General features: G+C 35.3%; 1 pseudogene; it reads right to left on the bottom strand.

The window, feature by feature from the left end:
- Positions 1-692: 692 nt before the first annotated feature.
- LOC111719741 lies at positions 693-795 on the bottom strand (annotated as a pseudogene).
- Between the last annotated feature and the right edge of the window lie 19,756 nt (positions 796-20,551).

The raw sequence follows: 20,551 nt of genomic DNA, 5'->3' as shown, positions 1-20,551 counted from the left end.
TGACTACTCATTAATTTTATTTGAAATCTAATCAATCAGATCTGCTAATAGGTAAGATTCTCTCTGAGTTCTCAAAGAATCCAAGTTGAACATCCACTAGCACAGGATGGAAAAACACATTTGAATTGCAAAGTAAAATACTGGAGAGAATATCTACATAAATGATGTCACAGATTTATTAAAGTATGGCAAATTCAGGGTTAAATATAAATATGTAGGGGTAATTTTACATATAGTATACATTAGAGAAATTTTTCTTAGTTGAATTTAATTAGCTTTTAGTTTGATAAAGAACTGAGACCTTTAATGAATATCTACTCTAGCTTCAATTTAAAAAAATAAATATTATCTTGATACTTTTTTTTTTTTTTTTGCATTTCTGTTACCTCCCAATAACTCTTCTGGTCTCCTCCCAAACCCCATAAATATATTACCTTCCTTGGTAACAAATAAGTACAGTTAAATACAATGTGATCATCCTTGCCAGGTGTGAAAATATTTCTCCTTCCTTACTTTTTTTTACAGAGGTGGGTGTTTTAACAAGTAGGTTGGGGAGGGGAAGAGTGGACATAAATCTAAGATACATTTTTCAGTTTAATCTGCATTAATATTTTCTAAATCACTTTCTTAAATCCAACCAACAAAATGACAAATCAAACAAAATTTTTTTGCCTATTTCTGAAGTGTAAACTTAAGAATCAAGGAGAGTTTGAGTAAATGGAAATGCCTTAACCATGTATGTCTTGTAAAGGCTGCTAGGACCTCTTCCATGCTTATCAAGGGGAGTGCTAACCTAAGGGGAGTTTGAGCTGGTTCCAGTAGACCCTATAAGTTACCCTCTTATGACAATCCGCTTCTCCTCTCAGGTGTAGGAGGTGAAGTTCACTATTAATCCTTTAAAATCTCAATTGGTATCTACTTTAACCACTTTTCTGAAGACTATTATTCTATGCATTTTGATCATCATATAAATTTTTTCCCTTATTCTGCATTCTATATCCAATCCTACAAAGTTTTCCAAGTTTTTTTTTTTTTTAAATTCTTTATGGTTATCATTTCTTTGTTATTGTTTAGCCATTTTATAATTGTGTCCAATTCTTTATGTTCTCGTTTTGGAGTTTTCATTGCAAAGATATTGGAGTGGTTTGCCATTTCCTTTTCCAGCTCATTTTACAAATGAGAACACTAAGACAAACAAGGTTAATTGACTTGCCTAGGGTCATAAAGCTACCAAGTGTCTGACATAAAAATTGAACTCAGGATTTCCTGACTTCAGCCCCTATCTGTCTATGTACTGCACTGCCTAGCTGACCCTTCTCATTTTTTTGTTCACCACGTGATACTATTAGATTGTAACAAGCTTTCCTTTCTCAAATCAAAATATATACAGAAACTTTATACAATCTTTCATTCATATCAAATAGTCATGCCTTTGCCAAGCGATACAAAAACTTTCTGTCTATCCTATATGAGAAATTAGGCAGCTTCTTGAGGTTTGTTTTGGTACTCTCAGCTTCTCCTTTTTGAGACCTCAAGTTTCCTTTCAGTTCTTCCTTCCTAGTCAAGCCTCTGAGATCTCATCTCAGGATTTGTATTTAAAAAAAGGAGAAAAACTTTAACACAAAAGATGATTTTTGGTGATCAATAGACTAGGTGTTTTTGTTCCAGAACCCTCTCATGTAATCCCTGCAATCATTCTTAAAATCAGCCTGGGTGTTGAATTCATACTCTGGAAGTTTGGCAGTCAGTCAGTCAAAAAAATTTATTAAATAACCAGTCTCTGAAACCTCTTTCCCAAATAGCTAAAGAAAATAAAAGAAATAGAAATTACTAGAAAGTATCTTCCTTGCAGTAATTGTAATCAAGGTGTGCAAGAAGCAAGAGGGAAAAAATGACTTATGGAATCTCTGAACAATTAGATTTGGACTGATTTGGAGGGAAAGAATAAGAGGAAAGGGAAGAAAAGGGGAAGGGAAGGAAAAAGAAAAAGGAGAGAACAGGAGGGGGAGGGATAAAGAGAAGCAGATATATATATATATATATATATATATATATATATATATATGCACTCATATATGTACACACAGAACTGAACTCAAGGTGGGCATAGACAGCAGGAGTTACAGGGACAAAAATCACAGAGTGGGGGGTTGTAAGTGCCTTGTGGCCTATATCAGGCCATCTTTGCTCTGGGTTGTTTTTCAGAACTGGGAGTTGATATAAATCAGTTTGAGTCGGTTATCTGGAAAAGTTCTGGTTTCAGTATGCCAGCACTTTAAGGAACTTCCAATGCATGAATATTGCAAGAAACTTCTGATAAGCTCAGCAAGGAATTCTCAATGTTATCTGATTCCCAGATCAGTCCTGCCTCCTCTGGATGGTAAGGGAGCTTGAGTAAATCAGGGTGATTAGTAGTCATTAACTGTTCTATTTTCACAAAATTTGAAATAAATAAAATAAATAATCTTGTAAATGACAATTTGGTACTTTGTTATAATATTCTCTCTACATAATCCTTGCAGATACTTCACTTAGTTACTTTTTTTTTTTTTTTTTTTTTTTTTTTTAACTCCATAGTACTTCTAAGTTTGGGCCAATAGGACTACACTTTTGTCTACCTTGGTCCCTGGAGAAAGTGAACTCAAATTGCAAGTTATTTTTTCCCTCTTGTTTCTCTTACAACTTGATTATAATTACTATAAAGAAGATACTTTTTAGTATTTTCTATTTCTTTTATATCTTTTAGCTATTTGGAAAAAGAAGTTCACACATTGAGCATTTAAAAAATTTTATTGACTGACTAGGGCTATTTGCCTGCCAAACTTCTAATTTACTTCTAGGTGTGGCAAAAATGAAGGATAAGTTGCTCCATTAGTTAGACAAGTAGTTGGCCTAGTGGATAGGATGCTGAGAATGGAGTCAGAAGACTAAATTCAACTTTGTGGATAATTATTAGCTGTGTACTCCAAACTAAGTCACTTAACTTTTGTTTACCCCACTATAAAATGGGTATAATAATAGCGTGTACCTCCCAGGAAAACAAATAATATTTGTAAAATGTTTAGCATGGGTGCCGAGCACTTAGCAGACCCTATATAAATATTTATTGTTATTATAATATCATTACTTATAGGACACAGTTTCTTGGCTGCTCCATTTATCTACTGCTGGGCAGACTCATTATTAAGTACTCCTCAACCGTCTAAATCACCAGCTTCAGTTGCTGTGGTCATGACAAACTTTGCTGTTGAATCTGTGTCAATCTTCTTTGGACTCCTAATACTCAACTTCTGGTAGCTCTTCCAACTTTTCCAAAATTCAGGTCATTTTGTCTCAGATACTCATTTACCAAAAATCAGAGAATAAACAACAGAGACAAAAGCAATAGTAGTGCCATCTATGAGTGGTCCATGGTGATACTAATGGGTAAATAAGGTAGCCCAGGACAATCAATGTCTTGTTGTTTCCACAATCACTACTCTCTCCCTGATCTGAAAGCTTGCAACAATTCTTGCCTCACTTGAAATTAGGGAAGAGAGAATTCAGGTTCCTGTTAGAATTATTTCTTACTTATTCATTTCTGTCTCTTTAGCCAATGAAATTTGTTTTTTCATGAAGTAAGGGGACAAGAGACAGTCACAGAATTCTTAAGCATGCTCCATTTATCCACTGCTGGGCAGACTCATTATTAAGTTACTCCTCAGTCCTCTAATCTCCAGGTTCAGTTGCTGTAGCCATGACAAACTTTGCTGTTGAATCTATGTTAATCTTCTTCGGACTTTTAATACTCAACTTCTGGTAGCTCTTCCAACTTTTCCAAAATTCAGGTCATTTTGTCTCAGATACCCATTTACCAAAAATCAGAGAATAAATAACAGAGACAAAAGCAATAGTAGTGCCATCTATGAGTGGTTCCATGGTGATACTAATGGGTAAATAAGGCAGCCCAGGACAATCAATGTCCTGTTATGGTTTTCTCAATCACTACTCTCTCCCTGATCTGAAAGCTTGCAACAATTCTTACCTCACTTGTCATTAGGGAAGTGAAGGGCAGGGCCCTCCATCTGGAAGCAAGTCTCCAAGCCCTCATATGGTTTGGCAGCGGGCAGAGCACATGGCTCAAGCTTGTAGAATTGGACTCTATTACCCAGTCCCTATTTACATGCTTCCCCTGCCCCTAATCATTTGAAAAATGATCTGCCATCTCAAAAAAAATCTGGAAAGACTTATATGAACTGATAAAAAGTGAAATGAGCAGAACCAGGACAACTTGCACAAAGAACAATATATACTGTATGATGATCAACTCTGAATGACATCTGTTCTCAGCAATATGATGATCTAAGACGAATCCAAAGATCTCTCTTTTTTTTTAAAATTAGAGCTTTTTATTTTCCAAAACATATGCATCAACAATTCTTTAACATTAGCCCTTGCAAAACCTTGTGTTCCAACTTTCTCTCCTTTCCCCCACACCTTCCCCTAGATGGCAAGTAGTCCAGTATATGTTAAACATGGTAGAAATATATGTTAAATTCAATATATGCATACATATTTATATAATTATTATGCTGCATAAGAAAAATCAAATCAAACCAGTTAAAAAAAAAAACAGCAGCAGAATAAAATGCAAGCAAGCAACAATGAAAAGAGTGAAAACACTATGTTGTGAACCATATTCAGTTCCCACAGTCCTCTCTCTTTGTGTAGATGGCTCTCTTCATCACTGAGCAAGTGGAACTGTTTGAATCATCTCATTGTTGAAGAGAGCCATGTCCATCAGAATTGATCATTGTATAGTCTTCTTGTTGTTGTGTATAATGATCTGGTTCTGCTCATTTCACTTAGTATCAGTTCATGTAAGTCTCTCCAAGCCTCTTTGAAATTATCCTGCTGGTCATTTCTTATAGAATAATAATATTCCATAATATTCATATACCATAATTTAATCAGCCATTCTCCAACTGATGGGCATCCATTCAGTTTCTAGGTTCTAGCCACTACAAACAGGGCTGCCACAAACATTATTTTGGCACATAGAGGTCCTTTTCTCTTCTTTAATATCTCTTTGGGGTATAAGTCCAGTAGTAACACTACTGGATCAAAGGGTATCCACAGTTTGATAACTTTTTGAGCATAGTTCCAAATTGCTCTCCAGAATGGTTGTGTCAGTTCACAATTCCACCAACAATGTATCAGTGTCCCAGTTTTCCCACATCCCCTCCAACATTCATCATTATCTTTTCCTGTCATCTTAGCTAATCTGAGAGGTATATAGTGGTATCTCAGAGTTGTCTTAATTTGCATTTCTCTGATCAATAGTGATTTGGAACACTCTTTCATATGAGTGGAAATAGTTTCATTTTCTTGATCTGAAAATTGTCTGTTCATATCACCAAAGGCCTTTTGATGAAAAATTTTATCCACTTCCAGAAAAAGAACTGATGGAGTCTGAATACATACTATATAAACTTCCTTTCTTTTTCTTTTTCTTTTTTTTTTTTGGTGGGGGAGGGAGATTATATTTTCTTTTACAACTTAGCTAATATAGAGCATGTCTGTATATCTATAATATGTAACAAATTGCTTGCCTTCTCAAGGAGGGGAAAGAGAAAAAAAGAAGGGAGATAATTTAGATTTCAAAATAAGAAAAAAACCCCAGCAAATGTTAAACATTATCTTTATGTGTAATTTAAAAGAAAGAAAAAAATTTCCATCTTTCATTTTGTAAGTAGTCTTCTTTCGTCCCTTCCTTCCCTATTTTGCATATTTAGGTTCTTTCAGTTACAGATATGAGTACAAAACTACTTTCTATTCATCATGATATTTATTGACATTCTCTTAGACTTCTGATTCAAATGAAGAGTTTTTAAGTATTCTCTGTCAAACTGACCAAATTCTCATTTATAGTCAAATGACTTCATATTAGGAGTGAATGGACCAGGATTTTATTTGTATGTAATGGTGGTACAACTACTCCTCTTCTTCTTCCTCCTCCTCTTCTCTTCCTCCTCATTCTCCTCCTAGCTAACATTTATATAGCACTTAGTATTTTCCAGGCACTAATGCCATGTACATAGTGGGTATTTAATTAATGTTTGTTAAATTATTGAATTGAAGATGACATTGCTGAACAACTATCAATAGAGTATATACTTTTCCCCGCCCTGAGGCAATTGGGGTTAAGTGACTTGCCCAGAATCACACAGCTAGGAAAGTATTAAGTGTCTGAGATCAGATTTGAACTCAGGTCCTCCTGACTTCAGGGCTGGTGCTCTGTCCACTGCAACACCTAACTGCCCCCCTCCCCCCCAGAGTATGTACTTTTAATATCCCGTACCTCTTTCCCATCTCCAAATCCCCCAAACCGGCAGGTAGATTTTTTGCTGATATTCATCTTTTTTTTTTTTTTTTGGTCTGATTTCACTTGTGAGTAAAGAAGTACATGACACACACACACAATGTTTTAAAATTCTTAAAGTTTTACATATATTATCTCATCTGTTCTGCACATCTGCTCTCTGAAGATAGGTGCTATTATTATCCTCATTTTACAGGTGAGAAAACTAAAGGTTAAAGAGGTTAAATAACTTACCTTAAAAAACTTAGCTAATACATATTTGGGGAGAATTTAAAATTTTGGCCTTCCTCATTCTGAGTCTAACACAATCCACTATATCATGCTTTGAATTTTCAAACTAACTTGCTAAGCCATGGAAAATGGTCATGTAGGAAATAGTAGAGACCTGGTTCCTGCATGTACATTATACTCAATAACTTGGCTTTATAAACATTTGGTGCTGACTACCCTTCTATAAATAACTACTTTCATAATAGTGCCGTAGCAGCCAATTGTAAGTAGGATATAGGATAAAATATACACTCAAAAGAAATTCAAAAAGCATATATTAATTCAATTTAATTAAAATGAACAAACATCAAGTACCTGCTATATTCAAAGGACTTTAAAGACATTTTAAAAAATTGTCCCTATTTTTAAGGATTTTACTTTCTAGTGAGTTCCTACAAAAGCATTCATAAAAGAGGCAGAAGGACTCTTAGATATTTAGGAGAACCTGAAAGATTTTTTTTCCTGTGGGAGTTTGAGGAGAGGTGTATTAGATCAGAGGGAGTGATCAACTGGCAAAAGCAGCAGAGGGTCAAAGTGTATGAAGGCTATCAGAATCTAACATTCTAGTAAACGGAGATCTAGGAAGGTAAGTGATTTACTCAAAATCACACAGGTGAGAAAGCGTTAGACGTAGTAATTAGATGCCAGCCTTCTAACTCCAGAGCCGGGCTTTTGTTCACTGTAAATTGATAATTGGATTTGGCAATTAAGGGATCAGTAGGGGTCTGGTTGGAAACATTTCTGTGAGGCAGTAGGGATAGAAGGTCAAATGCCAGGGAAGGAAGGCAGTGACCTGTGAACAAGTAAAGGAGTCATCTATAGTTACTGGCTGGTCCAGAAGAAGTGAACAGTTGGGATTACTGTGAAAACTTATATACCTCATATGAGTTCTGCTATGACAGAGGAGATATTAGCAATGAATGCTTTCATATTATTTTTACTGTAATAGTAAAATTCATTTGAGTTTGTCCAGCCTACCTTATGGCAAATTACATATAAATATTAGATTACATGTTACATCACAGGATGCTATTTCAATGTGCTAAAGGCACTGCTTTCGTCAGATAGCAGAAATAAAACTCTATTACTTACTATTCTGACGAGGCAAAGTAGGAGTAGAAGTTTTTCAGATGTCTGGGCTCATTATAGGCACAGTAGGTATGTACCACTATTACTTCAAAAGAAAAAAAAAATCTTCCCCAAACTCTAAACTTTTCCTCTTCATTATCTTGTTTTAGATCATTAATGGTGGGGGAGAGGCATATTTCAATGATTCCTGCATAAACCAGACTAAGAGAAAAGGGTCATTCTGAGCCCCCTCAGTACCACATTTTGGTAGCTATTTATTTGGTTTTAGGGATATCTTTGTAAGAGATTCTGTTTCTTTTAAATTTTAATTTATAGAATAAAGCAAGCATTTCCTTAACATAGCATAATTAAAATTTTAAAAAAAGATGATTGTACATAAGATTCCAAATCTACTAAGCACAATTTTCTATTCCTTTTAAATACACAAGAAAAATATCATGTAAATTTCTTTTCTCCCACCCTCCCATGACTACTATTAAACACAAAAAAGGATTTACATGTAAAATTATTCTATATATCTATTTATCGTTTTTTTCTCTGGCTTCTAATAGTATCTTTCTTCATATGTCCTTTATGATTAATTTGGGTATTTATAATAGACAAATTGCAAATTATTCACTCAAAGTTTTTCTTAAAACAATTACTGCATTCAATGTTCTCTTGGTTCTGCTTTCCTTTAAATAAAAATTGATCATCTTTTCCATGTTGACACTGTGTTCATATCTGTTTCTCTCAGTTTTGTTCACTTTTATAGATATATAGGCTTAGAAAGGACATGAAAAACTACCTAGTTCAATCCTCTTGTTCTGCTAATGAAGAAATTAGGGCCCTGAGTTTCGGGGCTACCCAGGTTGTAAGCATGAAAGGTGGTATTTGAAGCCATGTTCAGACTCCAAAATGCCTCCCATTTTCTATGTACCATTTTACTTCTGTTATCTAGACAATTTCCCTTCCATGCTGATTTTTTTCTATCTTCCTGTCCTTTGCCTAATAATAGTAACACACACATCTAAAAGGCTTACAAAAGACTTTCCTCATAACAATCATGTGAAGATGGTGTTAAAAGGAAATTATTCATTTGGGCTTTTCACCCTGATTAACCAGGCAAAACTCAAGACAAAAAAACTTAAAAGAAGTTTATTATAAGGTGAAAGGCTGATTACTAAGGAACAGTTAGGACTTTAGGTGGGGACAGCTTTTATAGATAACAAATAAATCCACCTTGTCAAAAGAGGTTGGGCCCTTGCATTTCAATTTCTTCCCAAATGATGTGGTGCTGGGTATCAAGGTGGGCATTAGCAGAGAAAGCCTGAAATATTGATAAGATTATAATACTTCCTGAGGCAAGCAGGGAAGGGAACAGTTTTACAGTTTTACCCTCAGTGGATGTCTTTGGAAATCCCACTTTACTGTATCTGATCAGAAAGCCCAGTTATGATTAAATTTCCCCTATAAATCTGCCTATGACCTATGTTATTTTTGCTAAACCCCCTTTAGGGGTTAGCCTGCCATACTCTTCATAGTATCTTTTTTTCTCACTCTCTCCCCTGTGCCTCATGGTACCTTTTTCCTTATAACTAACTCTTTTAGGATGCTTTTAGATTCCTTTTAGCGTTAGCCTGCCAATCAATGGTAAAATCCCTTTCCCTTGTTAACTCCTTTTAGGGTTAGTCTGCTAAATGGCTAAATACCTCTATAGATTTAGCCTGGCAGTCAATGGTGTACTCCCTGTCTTATTGTGTATTCCCTTTCACCTGGTTAATTTTGAGAACTTGTCTTTTCCTCTGTTAACTATAAAAACCCCTTTCTTGCTTTCCCAAATCCATTTCATATTTTCTATTCCTAGTGTCTATTTTACCTCTACATTTGGTCTGTAACCTTTTGTTATAAATAAAGGTACCTTTTGGCGAAGAGAATGCCAATGTGAATTTTTCACACATGTCTTGCATTTTGCACCTCACATTCAAACTAGGAATTCAAACGCATCATTTGGTGCTGAACCTCTTCACAAGTTAGCAAGAACATGACAATTTGCACATGGGGGTACTTTGACAAGGAACAAGTGATACAGAAAGTTGCAAATTTGCTGTCTCATTCCCCACTAGAATTTCCAACAAAACTAGCTGATAAATAGGGTTAGGAACAATGGATAACAGAGTCAACATAATTTTCAACAGCAGTATAATTATTATTGTCTTAATTTTACAGGTGAGAAAAGTGTGGTTATTAGACAAGGTTAAGTTACTTGACCAAGGAGTAAGGAACAGAGTTCAAGTTGAACTCAGGACTGTATTTCGGGTCCAGTGCTACTATTACAGGATCATCCCTGCATAGGCACTTATACATAGAAGACATAGCATATAGATGAAGTATGTTAGCATTCCTCAGGGCAGTGAGAGTACAGGAATGATACTTTATCTTTTCTTAAAAGTTCAAAGCTTTATTCAGACAAAATTTCAATTCAACAAGGATTTATTAAGCATTTATGAGACTCTAAGCTAGGCATTAGAGATTCAAAAACAAAAAGCAAGAGTTCATGGGTTTCCTGGGAGGGAAGGAGGTTAATAACAGATCCATGAATACCTAAATAGCAATTTTCACTCTACAAGATAAAAGGAATATAGAAATGAATAAACAAATAAATTAACAGGCTTTTTTTGTGGCCTGAGGAGAATAGGGATGGAATTGGGAACTTTTAATCCTTGAAATCCATTTCTTTAATTCTAGTATTTTTCAAGTGAAGCTAGATGACTGATATTTGTGAAAGAATGAATGAATGAAAAGCGTTGTTTCTGTATTTACTTTTTGTCAAGAACTGTGCTAAGTTCTAAATAAATGAAGACAATAGTGAACCAGTTCATTGTCAAGCTGGAGTCTCGGCTGCAACCATAAGAACTTTCACCTCTATGACAGCTTGTGCTGTCCTGGGTCTGAGTCCAGAAAGATTAAGGGCCCTCCTCTGATTAGGAATGCCAGGCCCAGCTGTGCTGCCAAGATATGGCTCCAGGTGAAAAGGAACCAGCATACCTGTGAAGCAGTGGAACAGGGACGCTGCTGGCTGTGGGCATTTGCAGGAAGGGGGACCTTTTGGTTTGGGGTTCTAGGTCAGAGAGGAGAGGTGAAGCAAAGCCAGAGGCATCATCCCCTTAAACCCAGGATTAGAAGGGGTTACACTAATACTTTTCATTGAAAAAGGGGAAAAATGAACCAGTAAAAAAGTAAGAACCCAATCACATAAACTTATTTTTGTAAGAGGGAAGATACTGATTCATCTTCAGAGGAGGACAGTGAAGTAAAAAAAAAAAAAAAAAGCCTCTTCGACTCCAAAGAGTAATGTTAAATGGTTACCTGCCCAGAACAAATCTATAGAAGAACTCAAAAAAGACTTTAAAAATCAAGTGAGAGACATTGAAGAAAAAAACTAAATTAAGGAAAAAAAGAACCATTCAAGAAAAACAAGATTATGGGAGGAAAAATTAATCAACTAGAATGGGAGATAGAGACTCTTAAAAAAGAAAATGGTCCTTTGAAAATTAGAATTGGGCAAGGGGAAGCCAGTGAAGTTATAAGAGACAAAGAAATAACAAAACAAAATATAAAGAATGAAAAAAAAAGAACAGAATGTGAAGTATCTTGTTAAAAAAAAAAACAACAGATGTGGAGAACAGTCATAGTAATTGTTAGACAAGGAAGAATAGACACAGAGCCATTAGAGGGAAGAGAGTTGGTAGTTCAGAAAAACCTACTCACATCGGAAATGGGTTAAATAGTCAACACTACTTATATACCATAAATGGTATAGCATCTTTTTTTTCTCTCAACACATTAAAATTTTCTTGGATAGGTGAGAATGAACCTTATCTAAAGGCAGGTCAATGAAAAGCCTCTGGGGACCTTGGGAATTACTTATTCCATTTAGTTATTTATGAAATCAAAGGACTTGGTCCTTTTCAGTTCTTATATACTCATATTAGCAATGTAAGAATTTCTTCTCATAGCCATTTTAAAGTAAAATTACTTGGGAAGTATGTTTTAACTAAATTATGCTGCTTAAATCTCTATTTATTCTTGCCACTAGACTCGTTTTTCTTTAAGATGCCCTATCAGGGCAGCTAGGTGGTGTAGTGGATAGAGCATCAGCCTACTCAGGAGGACCTGAGTTCAAATATGATCTCAGACACTTAACACTTCCTAGCTCTGTGACCCTAGGCAAGTCACTTAACTTCAGTTGCTTCAGCAGAAAAAAAAAAACAACTCCCCTCCCCAACAATAACAAAAGAGTATAAACTTATCTAGAGGGAGTTAATAGATCAGATTGCTAACCCCTCCCTAGATATTTTGGGATTTACTGGCTAAATTTCTTTCTTAAAGGCCAGGCCTTAAATCAAAACTACTTTGACTCTCATTGTTGGTCAACTGTCCCAAACCAAGCCCCAATTGATCATTGTTTGGGTCCTGATTGACTCAGTGTAAATGGCAATCATTTCCATTTTGGTTGGCCTTCCCCTCCTAGATATATATTTATCTTTTACTAGGTTAAAGAAACCATTCGTTGCCTCAATTGTTATCTAGCCTTAACGGTGGAATGGGTGTGACCTCATTCAAAGTGAGACATGTTAAAGACCTTAGCTTAAAAGGCCCTTGGCTTCCTGGGCTAACTCCAGTCATCCTGATCTAGATCTTGCCACTGAACCCAGATAGTTCTGGAGTTCTGGAGTTCTGTGACTTGCACAGCCCTCCCTCACTTAAATCCAATTTACTTGCATGCCATAGCATCACCTTCTTGAAGTCATAGTCCTCTTTGAGAAAGGACACAAAATAATAAGATAACCATATCTAGAAGGATTAGGGTAAATTAATATGGGAAGATACAGCAGAAAGGAATAAGGAATCAGGATTGCTGTTGATGGAACCTAGTTAATTGGGCATTCAGTATTTGGGATGAGGGGAGAGAGGATACTTTTGCCAGAATTTTAGAGAACCTTGAAAGGAGGGAAGGAAGAGAATTCAAGCTTCCCTGACTTTACATTCCTATTAAACTAAGTTCTTTTCTTTAAAGTTTTTTTTTTTTCAGTGAATAAAAATCTATTTTCTCTTCCTTTTATTTCTCCCCTCTCCAACTGAAAAAAAAAGCCAAAACCTTTGTAATAAATATGAATAATGATTTTAAAAATTCCCACATTGATCATGTGCAAAAATATTGTCTTGGTTCATCTCTCAGTTAGGATTCAACATCAGTCCTTGGCCAGGTTCTTTCCCCAGACTGGAACTTGTGTAAATGAACATTCTTTGTATGACATTATATCTTTCAAAGTACTCAAGAAATGGGTTCCTTCTAAGTAGTAAACTTGAGGCAGGAATTTTTAAAGACTTTCTCTGAAGTAGTTAGAGCAATTACCTTGCTTTTAGAACCTTATTTGGTGAACTGGTAATAGCAAAAGGAAAAAAAAAAAGTTTTTAAATTCTTAGATTTTATATTCCTTTAAAAACAGAAGTAGTCCCTTCTATTCCTTGAACAAAACATTCCATTTCCCAACTTCCAGCATTTTCTTTGTCCTTCTTTGAATTGTCTCTCTCCTCATCTTCACCTCTTGGTTTCTTCCCTGGCTCCCATCAGGTCCCTGTTAAAATTTCATTTTTAAAGAAACTTTTTCCTTATTACCCTTAATTTTAGTACCTTTTCTTTGATTTTTTTTTTTCTTGTTTGTCCTGCATATAGCTTCTTTATCTCTTTAAGATTGTGAGCTCTTTGAAAGCAGGGACTGTCTATGTGGTATTATTATTATGATTAAGTTTACTACTAATAATAATATTAAATCTCAGTTCTGGCACATTATAGACCCTTAACAAATGTTTGTTACTTGACTAATCCTCTTTTTTTTTTTTTTCATATTCATTAATTTATTTGATTTTCATAGGAACATTGTGAAGAAATTGAAAATAGGTTACATATATACAATTCATCTAATCCTCATATGGACTAATCCTCTTTCTACCTATCTATACTTTTCTTTTCCACCAATACTAGATAATTAAGAACTAATTATTGGCCTGGCAGAAGACATGGTAAGGTTGACTCAGGTGGGGAAAATTGAAGCATAGATTTAAAGCTAGAAGAGATTCCTGAAACCATCTAGTCCAATCTCCTTATTATACAGGGAAGGAAATTGAGGTCTTCTGACTCCAAGGCTAGCAATTTCTAATGAACCAACTATTTCTACTTGTCAGATTTCCAAAGATCTCCAGTATTGGAAAGGATAATGAACCCAGTCTTTCCGGTTATTCTGGAACTATTCATATAAAAATTATTGGGGAGGGGAAACATTTTCCCTGTCCATGAGGCTTTGACATTTATGGCAGGACATCTTGTTTTTGCAAACTGTCTAATACACATTGGAAGAGGGAAAAAGAAAACCATGTAATTTTGCCTTAGGATGTGGACTTTGAAACTGAACATTTGCAATCATTTCCCTTTATCCCCTAAGACTGTGTTACTGTTTCACAAAGTCTTGGCTATTCATTTATAATGGAATTGGGGTGTGTAGTGGGGTAGGGGTGAGCGAGGCCATTTAGTATTTGGTCAGACAATATAGTCACGTTAATAAGAAACATGATTCCTGGATAAACTCTGACAGTTATAACTATTTTCATTTCTCAATCTTTTGAATTCTTTGTTTAGATTTTTCTGCTTATTTTCTTTGTACAGTGTGATATGCCAAATTATGATCAGCCTATAATAATATAATTCTCATTTCCAAAGCATAGAATTTAACGATGGTCAGACCTGGCCATGAAAATAAGCATATGTTCAGATTACCAGAATTTAGGAAAGTAACATAGTAAAACAATAAGCATCCGAGACCTAACTATTCTTGAATCTTTACTTTGCCACTAAATGGATATTTATTTAGATTCTTTCCTTCTTTCTTTTTTCTTTCTTTTTGTTTTTTTTTTTTTTTGCTGAGACAGTTGGGGTCAAGTGTCTTGCCCAGGGTCACACAGCTAGGCAATGTTTAGTCTGAGGTCAAATTTGAACTGAAGTCCTCCTAACTTCAGGGCTGGTACTCTGTATTTAAGCTGGAGTAGTTTTTTCATGTAAACTGGATTTAAGTAGCTGTTGACTTACTGACAATTCTGGAGTGTGGAGGTCTCCTCTTCCCTAGTTCAAATCCAGCCTCAGACACCTCTGAGCCTGGCTAAGTCAACTAGCCCTGTTTGTCTCATTTGTAATAATGATCTGGATTTTCCTCATCAGTAAAATGATCTAGAGAAGGAAATGGTAAACCACTCCGATATACTTGCCAAGAAAAATCCCAAATGGAGTTGCAAAAAGTCAAACTTAACTGAACAACAACTGACTTCCTTCATAAAGTAAAGGCACTTGTATTTGCCCTAAGGTATTTTTCATCTATTATCTACATTTATATATATATTTTTTATACCCTCTCAGGTCAAATGTTCTTGGTTTACAACTAATCTGGAAATGAATGAAAAATAAAAAAAAATTTATTAAGGATTTTCTATGTGCAAAAACCCTGTGTTCAATTCTGGGCATAGAAATATAAAAGCAAAGAAGGTTTCAGTTCTCAAAGAATTTACAATTGTAATAGAAAAGAAGATATATAAAAAAGTGTCCTGGCTTGGGCCTTTGGATCCAGAAAATTACCAAAAATGGTAAATGTGACTTCAAAGGAGCTGAAGATACACCTCCATTAAGAAACTATAACAGAGATGATTTGAGCTTGGTTCCACTGCGTGGTGGTGTGGGATGGGGGGTGGGGTTAGGTAGAAGCAAGAGGAAAAAGTACATAGCAAACTTTTCAATTGGCAAGTCTCCTTAACCACAGGTTTAATGTTGGCCTTTTGTGAGTTTCTTTTCCTACCCCTGCCGGGCCCTGTATGTTCATTGAAATCTGCTTTTAACTGTATAAAAATACACAATGCTATTATATTTGAATCTCTGTATTCCCTCAGTCTTAGCTGTCAGCTTACCTAGAAATGTCCCTGTGCAGAGGGCAGAAAGAGCATCCACCCAATATTCTCTCCTTTGGGGAACATATCCTCAAGAAACAAAGGCTCAGCAGGTTTTGCGTCTTGGCTCTGATGGCCTACATCTCTTTTGGTTGGATCATTACCCTCTCTACTGGACTCCAAGCATTTTCTCTCTTTCTTTTCAGGCAAGCCTCCTTTTTTTAGGGTTTCCCCATAAACACCCTGGAGCAAAACATTAAAAAAGAAAACCCCCTGCCATTTCAAAATGACAGACAGCTTTGATTGATCAAATTTCTAGCTAATCACAGATACCCTGATGACATTTAAAGAAAGGAACTGTTTTTGCAAACTGAATGCCTAAGTGAAATCCACATACCTCTACAATATTGAGATCAATAAACATTCATTATTGTTCCTATCTTGAACTTCTGAATAATTCACTTCTTAATTTTTAAAGGCCCAATGCAAAAGATTGATCTTAATAGGTTGATATTTTTAAAAGCTAGTATAACAATATATAATTTATACAAACACAGCTTTTTGGTCCAGTGCCTAAGGCAATATTCTTGTTGTTGCAATTAAATGTGTCAAAAATTTTCATGTTTTAAATTGCTAGTCATCTTTGTAGGTATAAGTGAAAAATACTTATGGTAAAGTTCAGCCATAATGCTCTGCATTTTTCATTTGTTATCTTATTTTAGTTTCACACCATTCCTGGGAAATAGGTAGTATGCCATTCCTACCCCAAACTGAGTCATATCTTTAATAAGGACAGACAGTTTCTTATATTTAACAAGCATGGGGATTAGATCTGTAATTTCATTGATCTAGGAAACTTCTGAATGAATAAACTCTTTCTATTAGTTCAGGCTGCTAGAGTCAGACACACATTGAGTTCCTCAGTGCCATCCTTGTTGCATATTCTTTTGCTATGGATAAATAAAATAAATGAATAAAAAAATTATAGAGATCATCTGTGTAACCTAGAAGAGATCATATAATATCTCAATGCCTCTTTCATCTATAGAATGAGGCAGTTAAACTATTTGGTTTATATTGATCTTTCTAGATATCACTTTTTGTCATTTTCTAAGTCTGGGAATTTTCATTTTGGAAGGATAGTACTCTGGAGGTATCTAAAGCAAGAAAGCAAAGAAATCAGTTAAATTCAATGATTCAAGTTAAAAGGGTTAACAACATAATCAGAAGAAGAGATAAGATGATAAGATGTAAATCATAAAAAAAGATCATTAATGGGTGTAAAGGGCTGAAACTGGCATCGAAGCACTGAGGTTGGCTCAAGCTCTTAAGGCTAATTACTGATTGGACAATACTCTATAAGCATATGCTTGGAAAATGGCCCTTCCCACTATCTTATGCTGGCTCGATAATTGGTATATACAGAGAATTGTAGGAGGGACTAGGGGGTGGAGTAAGACTAGCCAGGGGCACTTCTGGGCGGGAGACGAAGAAGGAAGGTCTAGGAGATTCTGCTTCCATCCAATTCAATCCTACCTCTAAAGACCAAGAATAAAGATCAAGGACTTTTGCTTATCCTGACTCCGGCTGATTCTAAGGTATCCAGGGTGCTAATGTGGTTATCACAAATGGGGCAGCTAGTTGGTGTAGTGGATAGAGCACCAGCCCCCAAAACAGGAGGACCTAAATTCAAATCTGGCCTTAGACACTTTTCTTAGCTGTGTGCCCCTGGACAAGTCACTTAACCCCAATTGCCTCAGCCAAAAAACCAAAAAAAGATCATGAATGTAGATGATATATATATTTTTTTGAACTACAGAGAAAGATATTAAACTTGGAGAATTCCTTGTCTTTCTACCTCCAATGTTGAACACACATTAGGTACCTAATTAATGTTTGTTTTTGATTTCTCTGCCTGTTTTTTGTTCTTTTTAATTATTTTTGACCCTCAGAAGATATCAGGGTATGATTATAAATTTATGATAAAACTCCCAACATACTAGAAAAATTATGAGTATTATCCCCTTTAAGGCATATGGAAACTTGGAAAACTATACTTATTCTATTTGTATTTTTTTTTTTATCTGAAATGTGATTATTATTATTTTATTTTATTTTATTTTTTTAATAGCCTTTTATTTACAGTTATTCTATTTGTATTAAGGATCATGCCCTTCCTGGGGGAGACAACATGGAAATTCTGGGATCTTTCATTGGTCATGTGGAATTAATGGGGGCTGAAAAAGACCCCAGGTCTTTAGTGGCAGGGGTGGCATTAGTAGAGAGTGTGAATGTAACTGCCTGGGCTTCTCCCAGAGATGAGCAGAGAGGAGCATTGACAGGATTATTTTGGGCTTAAATAGGCCTTTAGTTCTCAAGTAGGCCCTTTGTTCCTTGTTGAATACTTGACACTGACAAAATTCAAAATCATAATAACCCCACTGGTACCATATCCAATCAGAAAGCCAAGTTATGATGCCAACCCCCAAGGTTATATCTCCCCTATAAAAAACTCTTCTCTTACTGTAAACTGCTAAGATCCTAACTCCTTTTTTTGGGATAGTCTACCAGTCAATGGCATAATCCACCTTATGGTGTGTTTCTCCTAGTTATAGCTAACTCCTTAAATCCTTTATGGAGTTAGCCTGCCTTTTGGACTCGGGGACCATTAGGAACTTCCCATATCTTAATAGTGTCTTTCTCTTTAATGGCATTATTCTCTCTGGTTAATCGTGATTTTTGCTAGGGAACTTATCTTTTCCATGTTAATTTCTAAAACCCATTTTCTTAGCTACAAATACTATACAGATTTAGCCTGCTCTTAGCAATGTAATAAAATCTTTGCCTTATTTTGGAGCTTTAAGTCTACAAATTCTTTTGACACATATTATTACATTGGCCCATAACTCCAATATACTTTTATGGTGCAACACCCCCTGTTCCCAACATTTGGTGATCTGAAACCCCAACATATTTTTGGATTCAGCACCCTGTACGTGTCTCCAACAGAAGTCCAGAACTGGGAGAACTTTTGTGATATTATAAGTCCTGAAGAAGAAGGAGGAGGAGGAGGGGGAGGCAGAAGAGGAAGAGAAGGAAGAGGATGAAGAGGTGGAGGAGGAAGATGATACAAGGAGACTGAGAGGTAGTTGTGTTTCCTGACCTCTCTCCTCTTCCCTTTTGTTTCCAATTTATCTCATTCCCAATCCACAAAGTTGCTTTGCAACTCCTCCAAGTTTATGATTCACAGATGTGGAGGCTCTTGGAGAATTGACCTACCCCTTCACCTAGGCATGGTCCTTAACAAAAGAGAGAAACTTTTATCTAAAGGGGAATGTTTTCTCCATATCTTCCATAGAAGAAAAAAAATCAGGAACTTCTTCAGGACTACATTTCCTTTATATGCCTGTAATTTCCAAAGTCTGTCTTTTCTTTCTGGAGAATATCTGGAATCATTTATGTCTTTCCTCCTAAAGGATGACCAGAAACAATTCTACCCTTTATGCAGTTTCTCAGAGTTATGTGAGCATACTCTAAATCAATCAGGAGATAGATCTTCATATATAGCAGCATGCAAAAGATCTCAGTCCTTTTTTCTTTTTTAACTTGAGTAACTGCTTTTTATTTTTTTTAATTATTTTTTTTTGTTTTATTTTTTACAACATTATCCCTTGCATTCACTTCTGTTCTGATTTTTCCCCTCCCTCCCTCCACCCTCTCCCCAAAGATGGCAAGCAGTCCTATACATGTTAAATAGATTACAGTAGAAAAAGATCTCAGTCTTGACTAAAAGTCTACTTACAGTGTAAATATTATCAGTTTTTTAAAGCTGAACCTTCTCCTTTGGAATGGCCTATAGTGTATTTCTTTGAATATTCTCATTGGTGTTAGACTTAAATCAGTTAAAAATTACTAGAAAAAGTTTAATAAAAGACTAGATAGATCATAGATAGAGTTGGAATTTACCTTAGCCATCATCTTATCAGTCTTTCTCATATTATAGATGAGGAGCTAAGAAAAGTTATTTGTCAAAGGTCACACAGATATTAAATGGTAGAGATAGGATTTGAACTCAGGTTAGATTACTTCAAATCCAGTACTAATTTTTTGAATGCATTGCCTCTGAGCTGGGCAAGGGAGAGGGTAACAATTTTTTTTAGATCCATAGTTATTTTATAGAAAGCACATTGTGAATCATACAATATCACAATATCACACTGTGATATTTCACTATTTAGAAAATCATTATGTAGCTATATTTTATTCTTTTGCATCTTACAGAGTCTATCAAATATTTTAGTGATTCAATGTAATGAGAATGTTTGACTACTTAATTACAGGAACAATGCCATTGTTAACTGAGAAACAAATCCACATCTCATGAACATATGAGATCAGATCTTAGAATTGTTAGAGTTTTTCCAGCAGACTCTGATGCTATATTTACCAAGGTTATAGAATATTCACTAACTGGAGACCATTACCCTTCAAAACACAATGTTTTGTCTAACTTTCTTCAGAAACATCAGGGGAAAAGATCAAGTTTCTATGGTTTCTTTTTCCTTGAAATAAGTTGTTACAATCTGAGCAGAAACTTTCCTTATGCCCAAGTTTTCCTTTAGAATAATTCTGCTTCAGTTAAAATTTAATTCTCTGAAAATGTAATGGCAAACCTTGGTTCCAAAAAAGAAATATTGAAGGCACTCCACTTTCTTTATAGAGGTGGGAGGACCATGTATATGGAATACTGTATACCAGAGAATTTTTCAACATTTTTGTTTATTTTAAGGAGCTATTTAGTCATTATTTTCCCCCATTTAATAAGTTGATTATTAATTGAGAATATTAATGCAAAAATGA

This window comes from Sarcophilus harrisii, chromosome 3 (assembly GCF_902635505.1).
Source record: "Sarcophilus harrisii chromosome 3, mSarHar1.11, whole genome shotgun sequence".
Classification (NCBI taxonomy): domain Eukaryota; kingdom Metazoa; phylum Chordata; class Mammalia; order Dasyuromorphia; family Dasyuridae; genus Sarcophilus; species Sarcophilus harrisii.
Note: the sequence above shows the minus strand (reverse complement) of the source record. Positions and strands in the feature narration are given on the sequence as shown.